Raw genomic sequence first — 20,438 nt, 5'->3', positions numbered from 1 at the left:
GAGTGGGTTGCCATTTCCTTCTCCAATGCATGAAAGTGAAAAGTGAAAGTGAAATCGCGCAGTCATGCCCGACTCTTAGCGACCCCATGGACTGCAGCCCACCAGGCTTCTCCGTCCATGGGATTTTCAAGCAGTAGGTTTTATTTATTCATAGCTGTGCTGGGTTTTCGTTTGTTGAGCAGACTTTTCTCTAGTTGTGGTGACTGAGGGCTCTAGCTGCAGTGGCGTCTCTTGTCATACTCTTGTAGAGAACAGGCTCTAGGGCACAGGCTCAGTGGTTGTGGCACACAGGTTTAATTACTCCATGGCTTGGGAGATCTCTCCAGATCAGGGATCAAACCCAAATCTCCTGCATTGGCAGGCAGATTCTTTACCACTGAGCCGCCAGGGAAGCCCTATTTTTATTTTTTTTTGGCTGCTCTGGGTCTTTGTTGCTGCGTGTGGGCTTTCACTAGTTGCAGCGGGGACTTCTCCCTAGTTACTGTGTGTGGGCCTCTCACTGCCGTGGCTCCTCTTGTTGCAGAGCTTGGCCTCTAGGTGCAATGGGATTCAGGAGTTACAGTGCTGGTGTTCAGTAGTGGTGGTGCACAGGCCTAGTTGCCTTGAGGCACGTGGGAGCCTCCCAGACTAGGGATCAAACCTGTGTCCCTCGCACTGGCAGGCAGATTCCCAACCACTGAATCATCAGGGAAAACGCCCCCCTTCCCGCCCCCGCCTTTTTATTTTAATTGAAATAACAGTGGACTTTGCAATGGACCAAACCTGAATTTGAAACCTGACTCTGCTAACCTGACTGGCCATCTGGCCTCTGTAAACTTAATCTCTATAGGATTCAATTTCCCCATTTGTAAAAGTGGATAATCATTACTACTCTTCTGAGTACAGTAAAAATCAAATGAAAAAATTTTACAGTATCTAATGCTTACTTTTTAAAAAATGCACAATTTGAGAGTTGTAAGTTAAGTTTTATTTGGGGCGAAATGAAGTAATGCTCAAAATTCTCCAAGTCAGGCTTCAGCAATACGTGAACCGTGAACGTCCAGATGTTCAAGCTGGTTTTAGAAAAGGCAGAGAAACCAGAGATCAAATTGCCAACATCCACTGGATCATCGAAAAAGCAAGAGAGTTCCAGAAAAACATCTATTTCTGCCTTATTGACTATGCCAAAGCCTTTGACTGTGTGGATCACAATAAACTGGAAAATTCTGAATGAGATGAGAATACCAGACCACCTGACTTGCCTCTTGAGAAATCTGTATACAGGTCAGGAAGCAACAGTTAGAACTGGACATGGAACAACAGACTGGTTCCAAATAGGAAAAGGAGTACGTCAAGGCTGTATATTGTCACCCTGCTTACTTAACTTCTATGCAGAGTACATCATGAAAAACACTGGGCTGGATGAAGCACAAACTGGAATCAAGATTGCTGGGAGAAATATCAATAACCTCAGATACGCAGGTGACACCACCCTTATGGCAGAAAGTGAAGAAGAACTAAAGAGCCTCTTGATGAAAGTGAAAGAGGAGAGTGAAAAAGTTGGCTTAAAGCTCCACGTTCAGAAAACTAAGATCATGGCATCCGGTCCCATCACTTCATGACAAATAGATGGGGAAACAGTATCAGACTTTATTTTTGGACTCCCAAATCACTGCAGATGGTGACTGCAGCCATGAAATTAAAAGACGCTTACTCCTTGGAAGGAAAGTTATGACCAACCTAGACATCATATTAAAGAGCAGAGACATTGCTTTGCCAACAAAGGTCCGTCTAGTCAAGGCTATGATTTTTCCAGTAGTCATGAGAGTTGGACTGTGAAGAAAGCTGAGTGCAGAAGAATTGATGCTTTTGAAGTGTGGTGTTGGAGAAGACTCTTGAGAGTCCCTTAGACTGCAAGGAGATCCAACCAGTCCACTCTAAAGGAAATCAGTCCTGAATATTCATTGGAAGGACTGATGTTGAAGCTGAAGCTCTAGTACTTTGGCCACCTGATGCGAAGAGTTGACTCATTTTGAAAAGACCCTGATGCTGGGAAAGATTGAAGGCAGGAGGAGAAGGGGACGACAGAGGATGAGATGGTTGGATCGCATCATCAACTCAATGGACATGAGTTTCAGTAAACTCCGGGAGTTGGTGATGAACAGGGAGGCCTGGCATGCTGCGGTCCGTGGGGTTGCAAAGAGTTGGACACAACTGAGCGACTGAACTGAACTGAGGAGTATAGCCCAGGAGATAATATTTCAGATAGCTCTGAGAAATTGCTCCAAACAAGAAGGGGAAGATCAGTATATATGTGATCTTGATGAAGGGGAAGTATATGAAATCAAGCACATAGTTTTACAGAAGGTTTCTGCTCATCACAAATATCACCATGAAGGAATTCAGTGCTTTTGTAGATATGAGGAGGTGGTAGAATTGGGCTTATAAAACCAGCTCCTGAAAATATCTAACTATCTTAAGACCTGTCCTGCCAGTTTTTCCAGAACACAGTGTGCCTCATTTCTGCTCTCCACCCTGAACTCCCTTCAAAGGGTGTTGAAAATCAGCAGCTGCAGCAACACATGATTTAATCCTTGTAGATGACAAGTGCCCATGGCAAGTGATAATTTCCCACTGATCCTAGCATAGGTCTGGAACACAATAAAGGATTAATTAATGCTATTTACTTTGATTGTATTTGTTTTCTACACAGCTCTGTTTCTAAAAGAGATTTGATCTTTATTAAGGAAGCAAATGCATGCGTGTGTGTTCAGTTGCTCAATTTGTTCCACTCCTCTCCATCCCATGGACTGTAGCCTGCCAGACTCCTTTGTCCACGGGAGTCTCCATTCAAGAATTCTGGAGTGGGTTGCGATTTCCTGTGTCCCTGGAGGGAATCTTCCCGACTCAGGGATTAAACCTTGCATCCTCTGCATTGGGAGGCGAATTCTTTGCCACTGAGCCACCTGAGAAACCAAAAGGAGCAAACACCTGGCCTATTTACCACCACTCCTGTATCTTCTTCAAGCCCAGCATAGACGTTGCTAACAAATCACAGTGCTGTTTTAAATAAACAGCGCGTCCTTCCTTTTTGCTTTTTAATGTGTGATCTTCCCTACTGTGTCCATCAGTTAGAAATGGGCCAAAATATAGAATCCATCTACCGCCAAGGACTAATCAACCCTAAAGTCTTTTCAATACATTTATCATTTTAGTTGGGTTAAATCCCCTCTTCCTCTGATGACTTTTTATCTTTATTTATTAAACATTTTGCTAAAGTATTACAAGGGAAAACTTTAGTTAGTTCAGCTCCAGTGATTTCAAATGCTGAATCAATGAAGTTTTTATTTGGCATCTGTGAAACCAGACACCGAAGAAGAGACGGAGGAGAAAGTAGATTTGTTGGCCAGATGTCAGGGGCAGGACCTCAGGCAGGCCCATCAGGCTCCGTTTAGAGCCTGACACAAGCATGTGATGAGGGCGTGGCGTCTCGTGATGGGCACCAACTATTCCTCCTGGGGCCTCGGGTGTCACTTGGCTACAGATGGACAAAGAACAATCTGTCATTTGCTTTGAAAAAAGCCTTGACCTTGCACCATAGCAAAGTACCCAACGGTCCTCGTTCAGCTGCTTCTCCCCCACCCAGCCCTGAAAATAAAGCCTTCCTGTTAATGGTGCCAGGCTGTGTGCCATTCCAGGGACTTGCTGGTGCCCAGAGACAGATATACAGCTCTGTCCCCTAAGGATCCTGAGTTTACTGGATGGGGACCAGCCTGGTCAGTGGCGCCACCGCTGCCCTCCTTGTAACCCCAGGAAGGGCCTATCTTATAACAGGATTCAGCTATTATTGAAGAAAACATCAGCAAGAGAACAAACTCACTGCCTGGAGGGAGATTAGGAGAGACCCCTGGAACCCCGGCTCGACCTCAGTCCACAAGACACCTGTGTCCTCCTTCATGCTTTTCTTTCTCTCTTATTTCCTCTACTCTTCCTGTCATAGAAGCCTTCAGAATGAAACCAAGCAGGACACTGTGGGGTTCCTGGGGCCTGGAAGCCTTTCCGTGTCTTCCGTTTTTTGTTTGTAGGTCAAGGGGTACATATAAAAATACCTTTGAGCTCTTCTGCAGAACTAAAATCCACAACAAATGGAAGATGCTAACCACTTGAAGTCATCTTCAGAGAAAATCAAGAGACAGCTTGCAGTCTCTTAAACCACAGAAGCTCACCAGAAGATCACCTAGCCAGATTTAAAAAGGCAAACATGCCCTGCACACACCCTGATCCTTATCAGCAACCTCACCCTTGAACTATGGCTACTGATTCTTTGCAACCCCATGGACTGTTGCCTGCCAGGCTCCTCTGTCCATGGAGTTCTTCAGGCAACAATACTGGAGTAGGTTGCCATTTCCCTCTGCAGGGAATTCTTCCCACCCAGGGATCGAACCCAGGTCTCCTACATTGCAGGAGGATTCTTTACCATCTGAGCCACAATATAAAACTCCTCACAAAATGCTCCCAGGTTAGGACACACAGATTTTGAGGCAGTGCCTTCTGTGTCCCCCTTTGCCTCGCAAAGAAATAAAGCTATTCTTTTCTACTTCACCCAAAACTCTTTCTCCGAGATTTGATTCGGCATCGGTACATAGAGGTCATTTTAAGCATCAGTAACAGCATGCAGGGGGGTGAGATTTCTGGACATTTCCCTTATTATGTGTAGAGTGTTCTATGCTTTCCCCAGTTTGCACCATAAAGATAAAGGGGAAGAGTGTCTACTCCTCATACACTCCTATGATTGGGCAGATGTGACCAGAACCCTTACAAATAAATGAGAATCCAGAAAGAGTGCCTTCTCTTCTTATTTATCACAGACAGGACTTCTTTCTCTGGCATTTACTATTTAAAAATTGTTTTCGTCCAAACGTTTAAGAACGGCAAAAAAATAAATGAATGCACAGATGGATACACACAAACCAAGAGTCTTTTTTTAAATATTTATTTTGATTTATTTGGTTGCACTCCAATCCTATATTTCAAATCCTAAAAGATGATGCTGTGAAAGTGCTACACTCAATATGCCAGCAAATTTGGAAAACTCAGCAGTGGCCACAGGACTGGAAAGGGTCAGTTTTCATTCCAATCCCAAAGAAAGGCAATGCCAAAGAATGCTCAAACAACCGCACAATTGCACTCATCTCACACACTACCAAAGTAATGCTCAAAATTCTCCAAGCCAGGCTTCAGCAATACATGAACCGTGAACTTCCAGATGTTCAAGCTGGTTTTAGAAAAGGCAGAGAAACCAGAGATCAAATTGCCAACATCTGCTGGATCATCGAAAAAGCAAGAGAGTTCCAGAAAAACATGTATTTCTGCTTTATTGACTATGCCAAAGCCTTTGACTGTGTGGATCACAATAAACCGTGGAAAATTCTGAAAGAGATGGGAATACCAGACCACCTGACCTACCTCTTGAGAAACCTGTATACAGGTCAGGAAGCAACAGTTAGAACTGGGCATGGAACAACAGACTGGTTCCAAATAGGAAAAGGAGTATGCCAAGGCTGTATATTGTCACCCTGCTTATTTAACTTATATGCAGAGTACATCATGAGAAACACTGGGCTGGATGAAGCACAAGCTGGAATCAAGATTGCCAGGAGAAATATCAATAACCTCAGATATGCAGATGACACCACCCTTATGGCAGAAAGTGAGGAGGAACTAAAAAGCCTCTTGATGCAAGTGAAAGAAGAGAGTGAAAAAGTTGCCTTAAAGCTCAACATTCAGAAAACGAAGATCATGGCATCTGGTCCCATCATTTCATGGGAAATAAATAGGGAAACAGTGGAACAGTGTCAGACTTTATTTTGGGGGGCTCCAAAATCACTGCAGATGGTGATTGCAGCCATGAAATTAAAAGATGTTTATTCCTTGGAAGGAAAGTTATGACCAACCTAGATAGCATATTAAAAAGCAGAGACAAAAAAAAAAAAAAAGCAGAGACATTACTTTGCCAACAAAGTCCATCTAGTCAAGGCTATGGTTTTTCCTGTGGTCATGTATGGATGTGAGAGTTGGACCATAAAGAATGCTGAGCACAGAATTGATGCTTTTGAACTGTGGTGTTGGAGAAGACTCTTGAGAGTCCCTTGGACTTCAAGGAGATCCAACCAGTCCATCTTAAAGGAAATAAGTCCTGAGTGTTCATTGGAAGGACTGATACTGAAGCTCAAACTCTTCAATAATTTGGCCACCTGATGGGAAGAACTGACTCATTTGAAAAGACCCTGATGCTGGGAAAGATTGAAGGCAGGAGGAGAAGTGGACAACAGAGGATGAGATGGCTGGATGGCATCACCGACTCTATGGACATGAGTTTGGATAAATTCCAGGAGTTGGTGATGGACAGGGAGGCCTGGCATGCTGCGGTCCATGGGATTGCAAAGAGTTGGACACTACTGAGCGACTGAACTGAACTGAACTGGGTCTTAATTGCAGCATATGAGATCTATTTCACTGATCAGGGATCAAACCCCGGGCCCCCTGCATTGGGAATGTGGAGCCTTAGCCACTGGACCACCAGAGAAGTTCCACACACCAAGATGATTACTCTGAGTTGTTAGCGGTGCTTTTGAAATCTTTCTGCAAAGCAGAGGTACAACTTAAACCCATGACCTCTGAGTTCTTTGCCTCAAATACTGGATCATGTTCATGTCTATCTAGAAATGTCACCGATCTGTGCCAACTTGACTTAGGCAAAGTAATAATGGTAATGTATAACGACAATCCCCTTGCCCCTGGATCCAATAGAAACTGTCACTCTCTAGACCTCCTCTCAGCCTCACCTCAGAACTTCTCTCCCCTCCTCTCTTTATTCAAAGTTCACTTAAGTGTCTGGGTTTCTGGGAGCCTTTGGTGATTCCTGGTGGCTCGGACGGTAAAGTGTCTGCCTATAATGCCTACCATGTGGGAGACCCGGGTTCAATCCCTGGGTCGGGAAGATCTCCTGGAGAAGGAAATGGCAACCCACTCCAGTATTCTTGCCTGGGAAATCCCATGGATGGTGGAACCAAGTAGGCTACAGTCCATAGGGTCGCAAAGAGTCAGACATGACTGAGCGACTTCACTTGGTGACTCCTAGGAAAAAAATCATCAATCAGGCTCTGTTCCATGGCAGTTTGCACCTGAAACATGCCTTCTGTCATGTAATATTAAAATGAACTCATTGTCTTCTTTTTCTTGTTAGACTGTGAGATCTCTAAAGGCAGAGAACAAGAAGTAGTTTGTCATTCTAAAGGCCTAGCTACATCCTCAATAATGGTTACTTGAACTGAATGGAATTTATTTGACTTGAATTAAAATGGTTCATTAACTCAAAATTTGGATATGACTTTATCTGTGGCTCAGCTGGTAAAGAATCTGCCTGCAGTGTGGGAGACTTAGGTTTGATCCCTGGGTTGGGTAGATCCCCTAGAGAGGGGAAAGACTACCCACTCCACTATTAGTCCATGGGGTCGCAAAGAGTCAGACATGACTGAGTGACTTTCACTTTCATTTCACAGTATGACAGGAAGCCTATATGATAATATATCTGCAGTATCAAAAGAACAGGGAGCAAATATTCTCATGCACCATGTCCAAGTTTGCTGCCCATGTGATTGCACATGCGTACTGTGGGCAAGACAGCCACGTTGAATGCACAAGATTTATAATTGTGAGATACAAGAATGTGATAGAGTGAGGCAGTTTTGAAATGATGGCAAAAATACTGTGTGAGATGTTTTGCATAGACACCATGTATTGTTCACAGAGTTGTCTCAAACTAGAACCATAAATTTAACCGTAAGTTTGAGACAGCCTCAGAAAAGATTCATGGATCCCCTCCAGGTACATGTTCGAGAAGTTTTACTATCCTAAGTGGTCAACCAGTAATCACACCCTTCTCAGGACTTTGCCTGCATCATCTCATACTGTCCTCCCCACAACCTCATGAGGCAGACAGTATTGACCTCTCACTTCTTAGATGGGCAAATGGAGGCAGATTGAGGGTAAGTCAGGCTCATAGATATTAAGTGGCGAAGCTGGGATCTAAACCCAAGCTAATTCCAGAGTCCACAGTCTCTATATTCCAGGTGTTAAACACAGCTACCCAGTACAACTAATCTACCTCTAGCAAACATGTCCTTGCTTGCATGCATGCTAAGTCACTTCAGTCGTGTCCAACTCTGTGTGACCCTATGGACTGTAGCCCACCAGGCTCCTCTGTCCACGGGATTCTCTAGGCAAGAGTACTGGAGTGGGTTGCTATGCCCTCCTCCAGGGGATCTTCCCAATCCAGGGATCGGACCCACATCTCTTATGTCTCCTGCACTGGCAGGCAGGTTCTCTATCACTAGTGCCACCTGGGAAGCCCAAACATGGCCTTAGATTAGATCCAAGTTAATCCAAATTACTGAATGTTTACCTCTTGATTCACCAACTCGATGGACATGAGTTTGAGCAAACTCCGGTAGTTGGTGAAGGACAGGGAAGCCTGGCATGCTGCAATCCATGGGGGTCACAAAGAGTTGTACACGACTGAGCAACTAAACTGACTGACCTCTTGATTTCCAGTTGTGTCTTTTGTGCAAAAAAGATATTTAGCACTCTATAATCACACCATGAATATTTGAAGAGGGTTCTAAAGTTCTGAGTTTTATTTCTGAAGTTTAAATTAGCTTAATTTTCCTCCCAGAGATTTCCCTTCTTTTCCTGTTTTATAAGTCACCCACATTTTTCAGGGCACATCTTAATTTTTTTTTTTTAGATAGACTTCCAAATTATGAAGGCCCAAACTGGATAGGAATATTTTCCAGTTAAGGCCTGATCAAGGCCATATGTGGGAAAAGTATTCAGTTTTGCTTATCTTTCCTCATTAACATTCCAGCATCATGTTGTTTTATTTTCTCAATAGTTTCTCTACTGCTGACTAATTCTGTGCTAGTGATATAGTTGCTAACTTTGAAAATCTCATCATAATTTTTTCACTATAGCTCTTGTGAGCCATTTCTCATCTTGTATTTGTGGTATGCCTCATTTTTTTAAAATGTGTCAAGGCCAATTTAAAAGGGTCATGGTGAGTTAAGTTCTCACTATTTAGGATGTTAGCAACTCCACCTAATTTGGTATCAGCCACCAACACAAGATGCTTATTCTCAACTCTATCATGTGGGTCACTGATAAAGTATTTATATAAGTCTTTTCCCATAAATATATTTTTCTGGTTTCCAGATTGCTTGGGAGTGTTGAACTGAGTTCACGTTTTAATCCTTTCCAAGAACTATACCTGATTATCTGAGCTTTTTGTTGACTTATGAAAAAAAATCATGATTTACTTCCAAACCTGAAGAAATACTGATGTTTGGCCACTGTCAGTTCCTGGAAGACAACCAGAATTGAATTTATTCTAAATACAGGAGGGACAGCAATGTTCTTTGGAAGCAAAAGCTTGGCCTGTCTATCTGGAACTTCTTGTGAGGGCTCTGCTCTCATTTTATTTCTAGATTGGCATTCCTTTTAGTTATTGCTAAACAGAGAAAAATTACAATCTGGTAGCAAGCCAGCACGGAGAAGGCAATGGCACCCCACTCCAGTACTCTTGCCTGGAAAATCCCATGGACGGAGGAGCCTGGCAGGCTGCAGTCTATGGGGTCGCTAGGAGTCAGGCACGACTATGTGACTTCACTTTTACTTTTCACTTTCCTGCATTGGAGAAGGAAATGGCAACCCACTCCAGTGTTCTTGCCTGGAGAATCCCAGGGGTGGGGGAGCCTGGTGGGCTGCTGTCTCTGGGGTCACACAGAGTCGGCCACGACTGAAGTGACTTAGCAGCAGCAGCAAGCCAGGGCAACTATAAACTTAAGGATTGGAAGTCTTTAAACACAGGTTTTTATATTGTTTACTTTATATATTGTGTCCTAGAAAGGAGAACACATGCCTTCTTTTATGAAGGAAATTTTATGGCTTTTTCTTTGTTTTCATGTTTGCAGGGTCAACTGATGCATGGCTTGTGCCAATAAATCCCAGACCTGGAGAACCACCTGGAGAGTTTGGAAAATTCACAGGACCAACTTCTCCTTATATTTCCTGAATCTTCATCTTGTAGGTGGTGTGTTTTTCGAATGTTTCTGTTTTCCCCTAGTTTTATTGAGATGTAATAAACATACGGGTTTCCCTGGTAGCTCAACTAGTAAAGAGTCTACCTGCAATGCAGGAGACCTGGGTTCCATCCCTGGGTTGGGAAGATCCCCTGGAGAAGGGAATGGCCACCCACTCCAGTACTCTGGCCTGGAGAATTCCGTGGACTGTATAGTCCATGGGGTCGCAAAGAGCTGGACATAACTGAACAACTTTTACTTCACTTTCAAATATATGGCACTGCACAAGTTTAAGGTATACAGCATAATGACTTGACTTACATACAACATGAAAGTGTTATCACAAGTTTAGCGACCATCCATCCTTTCATGTAGCTATAAAATTCAAGAAGTGGAAAAAAGTATTTTTCCCTAGTGATGAGAACTCCTAGGATATACTCTCTTAACTTTTACATATAACATACAATAGCGTTAATTACATTTATCAGGTCATACATTACACTCCTAGTACTTATTTATCTTGTAACCTGAAGTTTGTAACTTTTGACTACCTTCATCCAGTTCCCAGCTTCAGCCACCCCACCCACCCCCCCTCTTCCGCCTCTGGTAACCACAAATCAGATCTTCTTTCTTACGGGTTTGTTTATTCATTTTTGAAGTACAATATACTTGACCTACAACACTATGTTAGTTCCTGGTGTACAACATATTGATTTAATATTTCTATATATTTTAAAATGATAAACAAACAAAAAATAACCACCATGAACAGTCTAATTACCATGAGTCACCATACAAAATCTCAGGGTCTCTGGCTGTGGGACTCAACGTCCCAGAGCTATTGCTGGCCTGCTGGTAGGTGGGGTCAGATCTGGACAGCTGGCCACAGGGCCAGGGTCCTGGGACTAGCGCTAGCCCTCTAGTGGGTAGAGCTGGGTCCCAGGATCTCTGGCTGTGGAGCCTTGGGAATCCTAGAGTTGATGTCGGACTGCTGGTGGGCACAGCTGAGGCTTAGGGAGTCCCAGGGCTGGTACCCACTGCCCTCTGCCCATTGATGGGTGAGCCTTTGTCCCAATGCTAGTAAGCCCAATGGCAGGCAGGGTGGGTCCCTGGGTAGCTGGGGGCTCAGAAGAGCCTGGGAGAGTTGACCTCCTGGTGGGTGGGTCTGTGTTCCAGTCCAGCTAGCTGTTTGGCTTGGGGCATCCCAGGACTGGTACTGGGTAGGTCTGAGTCCTGAGCTCAAGAAGGAGGATTCCAAAATGTCAGTTGCCAGCACCAGCATCCTTGAGACAGATGAGCTCCCAAAATGACTGCTGCCAGTGTGTCCCCAGGGGGAGACCCACTTGTCTCTTGTCTCTTCGGAAGGCTCTCCGAGGTCAGCAGGCCAGATGACCCAGGCTCCTTTCAAATTCCTGCTTCTTCCCTGGGTCCCAGCATGTAAGATTTTGTATGTGCCCTTTAAGAGTGGAGTCTGTTTCTCACAGCCCTGTTGATCTCCTGAGAGTAAGCCCCACTGGTTTAAAGCCAAATGTTCTGAGTGCTCATTTGCCCAGTGCAGAACCCTCTGGCTGGCACCCAAAGCAGGGTTTGGACCCTTTACCTCTTGGGAAGAACCTCTGCAATTGTGATCATTCTCTCATTTGTGAGTTGCCTACCTGCGGATGTGGGTCTTGACTATACCGTGACTCCACCTCTCCTGCCCATCTCCTTGGGTCTCCTTTATATTTTTAGCTGTAGAAGATCTTCTCTGCTAATCTTCAGGTTGTTCTCATTGACAGTTGTTCTATAAAGAGCTATAATTTTGGTGTGAATGTGGAAATAAATGAGCTCAGGGTCTACTTCGGAGAAGGCAATGGCACCCCACTCCAGTACTCTTGCCTGGAAAATCCCATGGACGGAGGAGCCTGGAAGGCTGCAGTCCATGGGGCCTCTTAGAGTCGGACACGACTGAGCAACTTCATTTTCACTTTTCACTTTCGTGCATTGGTGAAGGAAATGGCAACCCACTCCAGTGTTCCTGCCTGGAGAATCCCAGGGATGGGGAAGCCTGGTGGGCTGCCGTCTATGGGGTCGCACAGAGTTGGACACGACTGAAGTGACTTAGCAGGAGCAGCAGGGTCTACTTACTCTGTCATCTTGGCCACACTTTTGCAGGTGGTATTGAGATATGGGGGAAGGACATTTCTATTTTTTAAAACCTCCCCCAAACTGCTTAAATCATTTATAGTTAATCTATGTAATGAAGCAGTCATTTGAAAAGGGAATAAATCTACATGTACATATGCAGAAAGATCTTACATTAGCCACACAGACTGTGAAGTAAATTCCCATTTGACATGAAATTTGTCCTAAATTTTTGATGTTTATATATACTTATATACATACACTTCCCTGGTAGCTCAGAGGGTAAAGCATCTGCCTACAAGGCAGGAGACCCAGGTTCAATCCCTGGGTTGGGAAGATCTCCTGGAGAAGGAAATGGCACCCCACTCCAGTATTCTTGCCTGGAGAATCCCATGGACAGAGGAGCCTGGTAGGCTACAGTCCATGGGGTCTCAAAGAGTTGGATACGACTGAGTGACTTCACTGTCACTTTCATATACATACACTTACAATGTATACTGTGTACATTAAGATGCATCACCAGAGGCACCTGTTAATCAGAAAGAATACCACGTGTAGTACCAGAACACCTGTTCCTAGGGTAACCAGTGAGATGATGGGTTGTGGGGAAGAGAGAGGGTCCGTCCCAGGGGAGGAACCTGGAAGCCTAGCATCTCAGGGGGGCTGGGAGCAGTGCTTATTTATCAATACCAACTGGCACGGAAGTATTTCATCATTTTCACAACTGGATGGGGTTTAGTCTCACATTTTCATTCATAAAACAATCCTGGAGGGATTCCTAATAACCTGAAATAAGCAGTCTATCAACCAACGCTGGCTGATTCAAGTAGAAAGAGAATTTACTAGGAGCATATTAGGTAAAATTACCAAGAAGACTCAGAAAATATCAAGAATTAAAGAATGGGCAACCAGCCATAACCACAGACAAGACTACACTGCTGAACCAGTCCAGCGAGCCCCCTGCTGCCACCACCCCTGGTCACTGGAGGCTGCTGCTGGCACCGCACCACTTGCAGACTTTGGGATAGCACTTCACACATCATCTTTTGACATCACCTTTCCCTCTCAGTGGACTGTGATCCCCATAAGCGTAGGAACAGCATCTTATTAATCTCCCAATTTCCAGTCCCCACTTCAGTCCCTGGCACAGAGGGAACAAAATGTTGAATGAAATAAATGAGCAAATAGAATTTAATTTGAAACGAGTCGCCAGCCCAGGTTCAATGCATGATACTGGATGCTTGGGGCTGGTGCACTGGGACGACCCAGAGGGATGGTATGGGGAGGGATGAGGGAGAGGGGTTCAGGATGGGGAACACGTGTCTACCTGTGGCAGATACATGTTGATGTATGGCAAAACCAATACAATATTGTAAAGTAATTAACCTCCAATTAAATAAAATAAATAAATTTATATTAAAAAAAAGAATTTAATTGCCAGGTATTAGACTAATATAGGCAGAGAGGGTGAGAATTGTATCCACTGTCTGTGTCACTTTAGAGCCTCAGAAACGAACAGGTACACATGCGTTTTTACCCTTCATTCCTCCATTATGGTTGGTTGAATGTGGCTTCAACAAAAACACATGGCTTGGGTTTCATGGTAGATTCATTTCTGCCTCTTTCTTTAACATGAGCATTCTTTTTAGCAGAGATTTGTATAAAATCATGGTGTTATGAAGTTGTTATCTTAATTTCAAATGTAAGAGTCCAGATGAAGTGATTTAGGAGTCAGTTGTACCTGCATCTTTTAGGACTTCCGTTTCAATTGCCTACACACATGAAGGAATATCCAGCCATATCTCTGAGCCTTTCCTAAGCAAGCAACTCAAAACCAAATACGGTTCATGTCGACCAGAATCCTGGAGAGACGAAGAAGAAGTAAACCCTACCTGAAGACCCGCGCAGTGATTTTCATAGTAGCCACAAAAAGCCAGAAGTAGAGAACACATATCAGAATTCAGTCTCCACTGGACCTGCAAACACCCTATATAACTCTGCCAAGCTTCCAGGCCATGAGAAGAGTTGGAAGATGAAGGATAATAACATGATAACAACAATCACGATACAAAAATAGTGGATGGTCTTTTATTTACTTATGATTGTATACTATCCACTCACAGAAAAAGATCTGATACAATTAATTATAAAAAGTATAAGCTTAGAGAAATGAAAATTTATGTTCAAACAAAAACTTGTACATAAATGTTGACAGCAGCTTCATCTGTAATAGCTCCAAGCTGGAAACAACTCATATGTCCTTAGAAGGATGAACTAAACAAGCTGTGGTACATCCATATCGCAGGATATGACTCAGCAATAAAAAGAAACAAATTAGTTTTCTTTATTTTTATTTTATATTGGAGTATAGTTGATTTCAATGTTGTGTTGGTTTTAGGTGTACAGCAAAGTGATTCAGTTATATATTTGCGTATATCTAATTTTTTCAGATTCTTTCCCATATAGGTTATTACAGAGCCTTGAGCTGGGTTCCCTGTGCTATACAGTAGGTTCTTATTGATTATTTATTTTATATATAGTAATGTATATATGTTAACCCAAACTCCTAATTTATCCTTCTCTCCTACTTTCCCCTTTGATAACCATAAATTTATTTTGTCTTATAAATAGTTTTACAGAAGAGTCTGTTTTGTAAATAGTTTCTGTCTTGTAAAAGTTCATTTGTATCATTTTTTTAGATGCTGCATATAAGAGATATCATATGGGATTTGTCTTTCTCTGTCTGACTTACTTCACTTTGTATGATAAACTCTAGGTCCATCCATGTTGCTGCAAAAGGCATTATTCCTTTTATGTCCAAGTAATATTCTATTGTATATATCACATCTTTATCCATTCATCCATCCCTGCCTTGGCTATTGTAAATAGCGCTTCAAAGAATGCATTATTGATACATGCAACATCCTGGATGAATTCCCAGAAATTATGTTGAGTGAAAAAAACCAATGCCCAAAAGTTAGCTACTGTGTGACTCCATGTATATAATATTCTTGAAATGACAGAATCATAGAACTGGAGGACAGATTAATGGTTGTCAGGGGCTGAGGGTGGGGACAGGAAAGAGGTATGTGGTGATAAACAGGCAATGTAAGGAATGGAATGTTTTGTATCTTGACTGGATCAATATCAGTATCCTGGTTGTGAAACTGTGCTATAATGTGCAAGACACTACCACTGAGAAAATGGGGTAAAGGGTTCACAGGATCCCTCTGTACTATTTCTTACATATTCATGTAAACCTGCCACAAAATTTCAAAATTTTAAAATTTAATTTTAAAAAGAAACAAAAGAAAAGATATAAGCAACACAAAATTGGGAAGATAGACAAAAATACTCTGAGAGACTGAAGCTCTAAGTTCTTATGATTAAGCAGCAAATTTATTTCTGTGCTTCCTTGAAGCAAAAGATAAAGAGGAACCCATGATAAGTTAAATAGTCTTGTTCTGTGATGAAAGAAATCACAGAAGAATTTTAGAAGAGACTGTCTTTTCCCTGGCAGTCAATTCTAGAAGAAAAATGAACTTAATCTTAAAATAGAACCTACAGGGCACAAAAAAACATCTACAGAATTGAAGCTGACTCAGAGCTCAGGTGCTGTTAATTTTTTAATCCTTGATGATCCATGACTTGGTTAAGAAATCTTAGAGAAAAAAAATGATACAACTTTCCCAGCTGGTCTTACATAGAAGTGGAGTAGATGATCACCCAAAAAGTGTGGCTTCAGGGAAACCAAAAAGACTTCCCAGCGCAGCTATGTATTCCGTTCCTATGCAGTGTCTGAAAGTCCACCATTTAGAATGCACTTTGGCTAAGTGTTTTTGCTAAGTTAGTCTACTGAAAATTCAGAGACTGTATCTTGCTCAAGTAGTACACATAGAAGGGGGCTCTGGGCATCTAAGGTAATCAAAAGAACTTGGGGAAAGCATGTCGCACCCTCTGACTTCCCTCCCGTGACTCCAGGTGCCTTTCCTATTAAGAGCAACCCCCAACCCTTGCTTCACATCCCAGCCCTCAAGGTCTCAGCTCCTACAAACATCCCCTTCCTCTACCGGATAGTCTGTATCAGACACATTCCAGACTCCATTCTCCATCTCCCACCCTCAGCCCATCTCCTGTCTCTAAAAAGCCGAAATCCAAGAGAAGCCAACAATAAAACTGCACCCCCTTGGTCCTGCCTCTCCTCACGTATGCTGCCGCATTTCTTTCCTCCCCTTCACGGCAAACCTTGCATTGTCCATGCTCGTAGTATCCACTATCCACTTTCCCACCTCAGCTCACTTCAAGGGGGCTCCACACCTTAAGTCTGCACAGTTGTCCTCCCTGTCCCCAAGTCTGACGGTCGCCTCTCTCGTCCTCTGATTCCTCTGCAGCATTTCTACCCAGCTGCCTGCTTATCTCATGTCACAATTTTTCCTCTGGTCTTCCATGACTTTTCCTCTTGCCTCACTGGCTGGTGGCACATTCTGAAGTTGAATTTTGTGGCTGGAGCATGGAAGGGTTTGCTGCATGTTGCTTGCTCCTCCTCTAACCCCTCTCAGCTGGAGAGTGATCTAAGCTGGTCCTTTGTCTTCTCCAGCTTCATTCTCCTTAGGCCATCTTACCCAGGCCCACAGCCAGTTACCTCCAAATCCGTATCCCCAGCTCTTCCCAGAACTCCTGATCTCTACATCCAAAGACCAACTCATATCTGCATAGATGGCTGGTTGACATCTCAAATTTAACATTCCCAAATAGAATTCAAGATTTCTGCCCTCAACCCATTCCTTGTACACTCTCCCCTGTGGAAGCACCAAACACCCAATTGCTCAGGTCAAAAAGTTTAGAGGTTTCCTTGCTTTCAGTTTTCTCATCCTTGACATCCAGCCCACCAAATCCTGTCACCCCTTCCCTATCCGGAACCCATCCCTAGTTCAAGTGGCCATCTTCCCTCTCCAGGGCCGCCTCTGTAGCCTCTAATGGGCTTCCCAGCCTTCACTCTCCATCCTCCACTTCAGCCCCGTTTTCCACACCGTGGCCACAGCAATCCTTTCAAATGAAATTGGATCATATTACTCCTTTGCCTAAAAATTCTCCATCTGATTCCTATCCCAATTAGATAAAGTCCCAACATCTTGCCACAACCCACAGAGCACAAACCATCTATTCCCTGCTGCTGCTGCTGCTAAGTCACTTCAGTCGTGTTTGACTCTGTGCGACCCCACAGGCGGCAGCCCACCAGGCTCCGCTGTCCCTGGGATTCTCCAGGCAAGAACACTGGAGTGGGTTGCTATTTCCATCTCCAATGCATGAAAATGAAAAGTGAAAGTGAAGTCGCTCAGTCGTGTCCGACTCTTAGCAACCCCATGGACCAGGCTCCTCTGTCCTTGGGATTTTCCAGGCAAGAGTACTGGAGTGGGGTGCCATTGCCTTCTCCCTAACTCCCTGCTAACTCCCTCTTAATCCATCCTCTGTCAGGAGAGGGCTCCAACTCTGTGGAAGGGCACAGACTATGTCTGCCTTGTCATGGAAGTATCCTTAGGGCTTTGTGCAGAAGTACACAACAAATATTTGTGAAATAATTAAGCAATGAGTTGGGCTTCCCTGGTGGCTCAGACGGTAAAGAATCTGCCTGGGATGTAGGAGACCTGGGTTCAATCCCTGGGTCAGAAAGATCCCCTGGAGAAGGGAATGGCAACCCACTCCAGTATTCTTGCCTGGGGAATCCCATGGACAGAGGAGCCTGGAGGGCTAGAGTCAGACATGACTTGAGTGACTAACAATAAATAAATGCAATAAAATTAAAGCAATGCTTTAGTAAGACAAACTGACAATTCTAAACTGGTAACACCACCTCTGTAACACAGGATCCTGGCTTGAAAAGCCAGCAGTGTAACCCCCATTCTTCCTGGTTTGCTGTGAGAACTAACGAAAAAGTTTTCTCCAGCTCTAAAACCCACGCACTTGTTCTTTAATGGGTACGTGTTAGTGTGCGGCGCCCGATGGCATTCAGGGCTCCCGGCGCTTTCTTCTCTGTGCACAGCAACACAAGACTCTCCAGTCCTCAAGCAAATGCTCCATCTGTGCCTCATAGGTCTGCATCAGTGTGTGATTATCGGCCATGCTGAGGCATGTGTGTGAAGGAAAAAGGCTGCATGTGGGGGAGGAGATCATTAGTAAAAGCAGCAGCGTGCGGGGAGGAAGCTGCACGTTGATCCAGAGTCAGTGGGCTCAGGGAAGTCACATGGAAGAACTCACGCTGCTGAAGGAGGAAGCAGCTCTAAACCCACTGCCCTGCTGCGGCAGGGTCTCAGGTTGATCCCTGCTGTGTGGGCATGTCATTGATTCACTGCTTTTTGTTACTGCTTTCCTTTTCTGGAGGGTATGTTTTGGTGGTTCACACATGGTTTGGTCTGCACTCATTGTAAAGTAACAGGACTGGGGAAGATGGTATAAAAATCACCCTGGAGTCACATACAGAGAGTTGATACCTGCTTGTTTTTTTCTCGATTTCCTTTCCACTGCCTGCCTTTTTTCCCCCTTCTATAAATATTTAAGTTAATGCCTCTAAAAATGGAGGGAGTGTTAGAAAACAATAACACCAAAACAAATTTACCAAATATTCTTCAATATCAAATATCTCCTTAGTAAATTTCCCTTGTACATGTACATATGTATACACACATTATATATAGTATGTGTCTCTTAAACTAATTGTCTTATTTAAATTAGGATGCAAGCAAGGACCTTAGATGTCTTCTAAGTCTCTTTTTTTAACCTAAAGTTTCTCTCCCCTTCCTTTATTACCCTTTTCATTTATGGAGGTTATTTTTCATGTATATGTATGGCTGAGTCCCTTCATTGTTCACCAGAAACTTGTGTGCTAAGTCGCTTCAATTGTGTCTGACTCTGTGCAACCACATGGACTGCAGCCTGCCAGGCTCCTCTGTCCATCGGATTCTCTAGGGAAGAATACTGGTTGCCATGCCCTCCTCCAGGGGACCTTTCCCACCCAGGGACTCGCACAATCAGCTATACCCCAATACAAACTAAAGTTTTTTAAAAAGGGGTATTTTTTTTCTGTAGAGTTTCATGCATTTAAAATTTTTCTGATGCAAACTCTGTCCTACTATTTAGCATATTTCTCCTCCCTTGAATTTCCTATAAATCAAATGTTAGATATAGAGGCTCAATCTGCTTTGGGTTTTGTTTTTTGGCAGGAACACCTCATAGGTGGTGGTGTATCTTCCCATCTGGGCATCTGAGGACCAGGTGTCTCTCATGATGTTAACCACTTCTGATAATCATTGTGGGGACTCATTATCCCATTAAGGTTTTGCAAGATGGTAAGATTCTAACTCTATCATTCCTTCTACATTGTTTACCTGAAATATTTCTATACAGAGAAGTTTTTCCCTCAATCAACCATTTGGGTTGCCCTGAGTTACACCTGGCTTCCCAGATGGTGCTAGTGGTAAACTGTCCACCTGCAGATGCAAGAGACGTGGGTTTGACCCCTGGGTCGGGAAGATCCCCTGGAGGAGGAAATGGCAACCCACTCCAGTATTCCTGCCTGGAGAATCGGAGGAGCCTGACAAGCTACAGTCCATAGGGCCACAAAGAGTCAGACACAACTGAGCATGCATGCATGAGGTACACTGTGAAAGAAAGCAATGCCTGCCAGGGAAAAGGTCAGTTCAGTTCAGTCGCTCAGTTGTGTCCAACTCTCTGCGACCACATGGACTGTAGGCTTCCCTGTCCATCACCAACTCCCAAAGCTTGCTCAAACTCTCGTCCATTGAGTCCGTGATGCCATCCAACCATCTTATCTTCTGTTGTCCCCTTCTCCTCCTGCCTTCAATCTTTCCCAGCATCAGGGTCTTTTCTAAGGACTCAATTCTTCACATCAGGTGGTCCAAGTATTGGAAAAGAGGCAAATTCAAATGCAGTAGCCACGCTGCTTGATAAGAGTGTTCATAAGAGCGTTGGTTCAGGAGGAGGTGGAGAGACCAGTGGACACGAGAAGTTTCCACTCCTCTCCAGGATCCTCATTGTTTCTGCACAGATGATTCTGAGCTGACTCATTGCTGAGCCTGTAGTCTCCAGGTCACAATTTCACCCTACCTGCGTGTTCCCTGCTGTTGTTATTAAGCTTCGTCCTGACTCTGTAGGTCAGCCCTGAGGACAAGAAGTTTACGCTAT

This window comes from Ovis canadensis, chromosome 7 (genome assembly GCF_042477335.2).
Source record: "Ovis canadensis isolate MfBH-ARS-UI-01 breed Bighorn chromosome 7, ARS-UI_OviCan_v2, whole genome shotgun sequence".
In the NCBI taxonomy this organism is placed as follows: Eukaryota; Metazoa; Chordata; class Mammalia; order Artiodactyla; family Bovidae; genus Ovis; species Ovis canadensis.
This window is presented reverse-complemented; position numbering follows the sequence as displayed.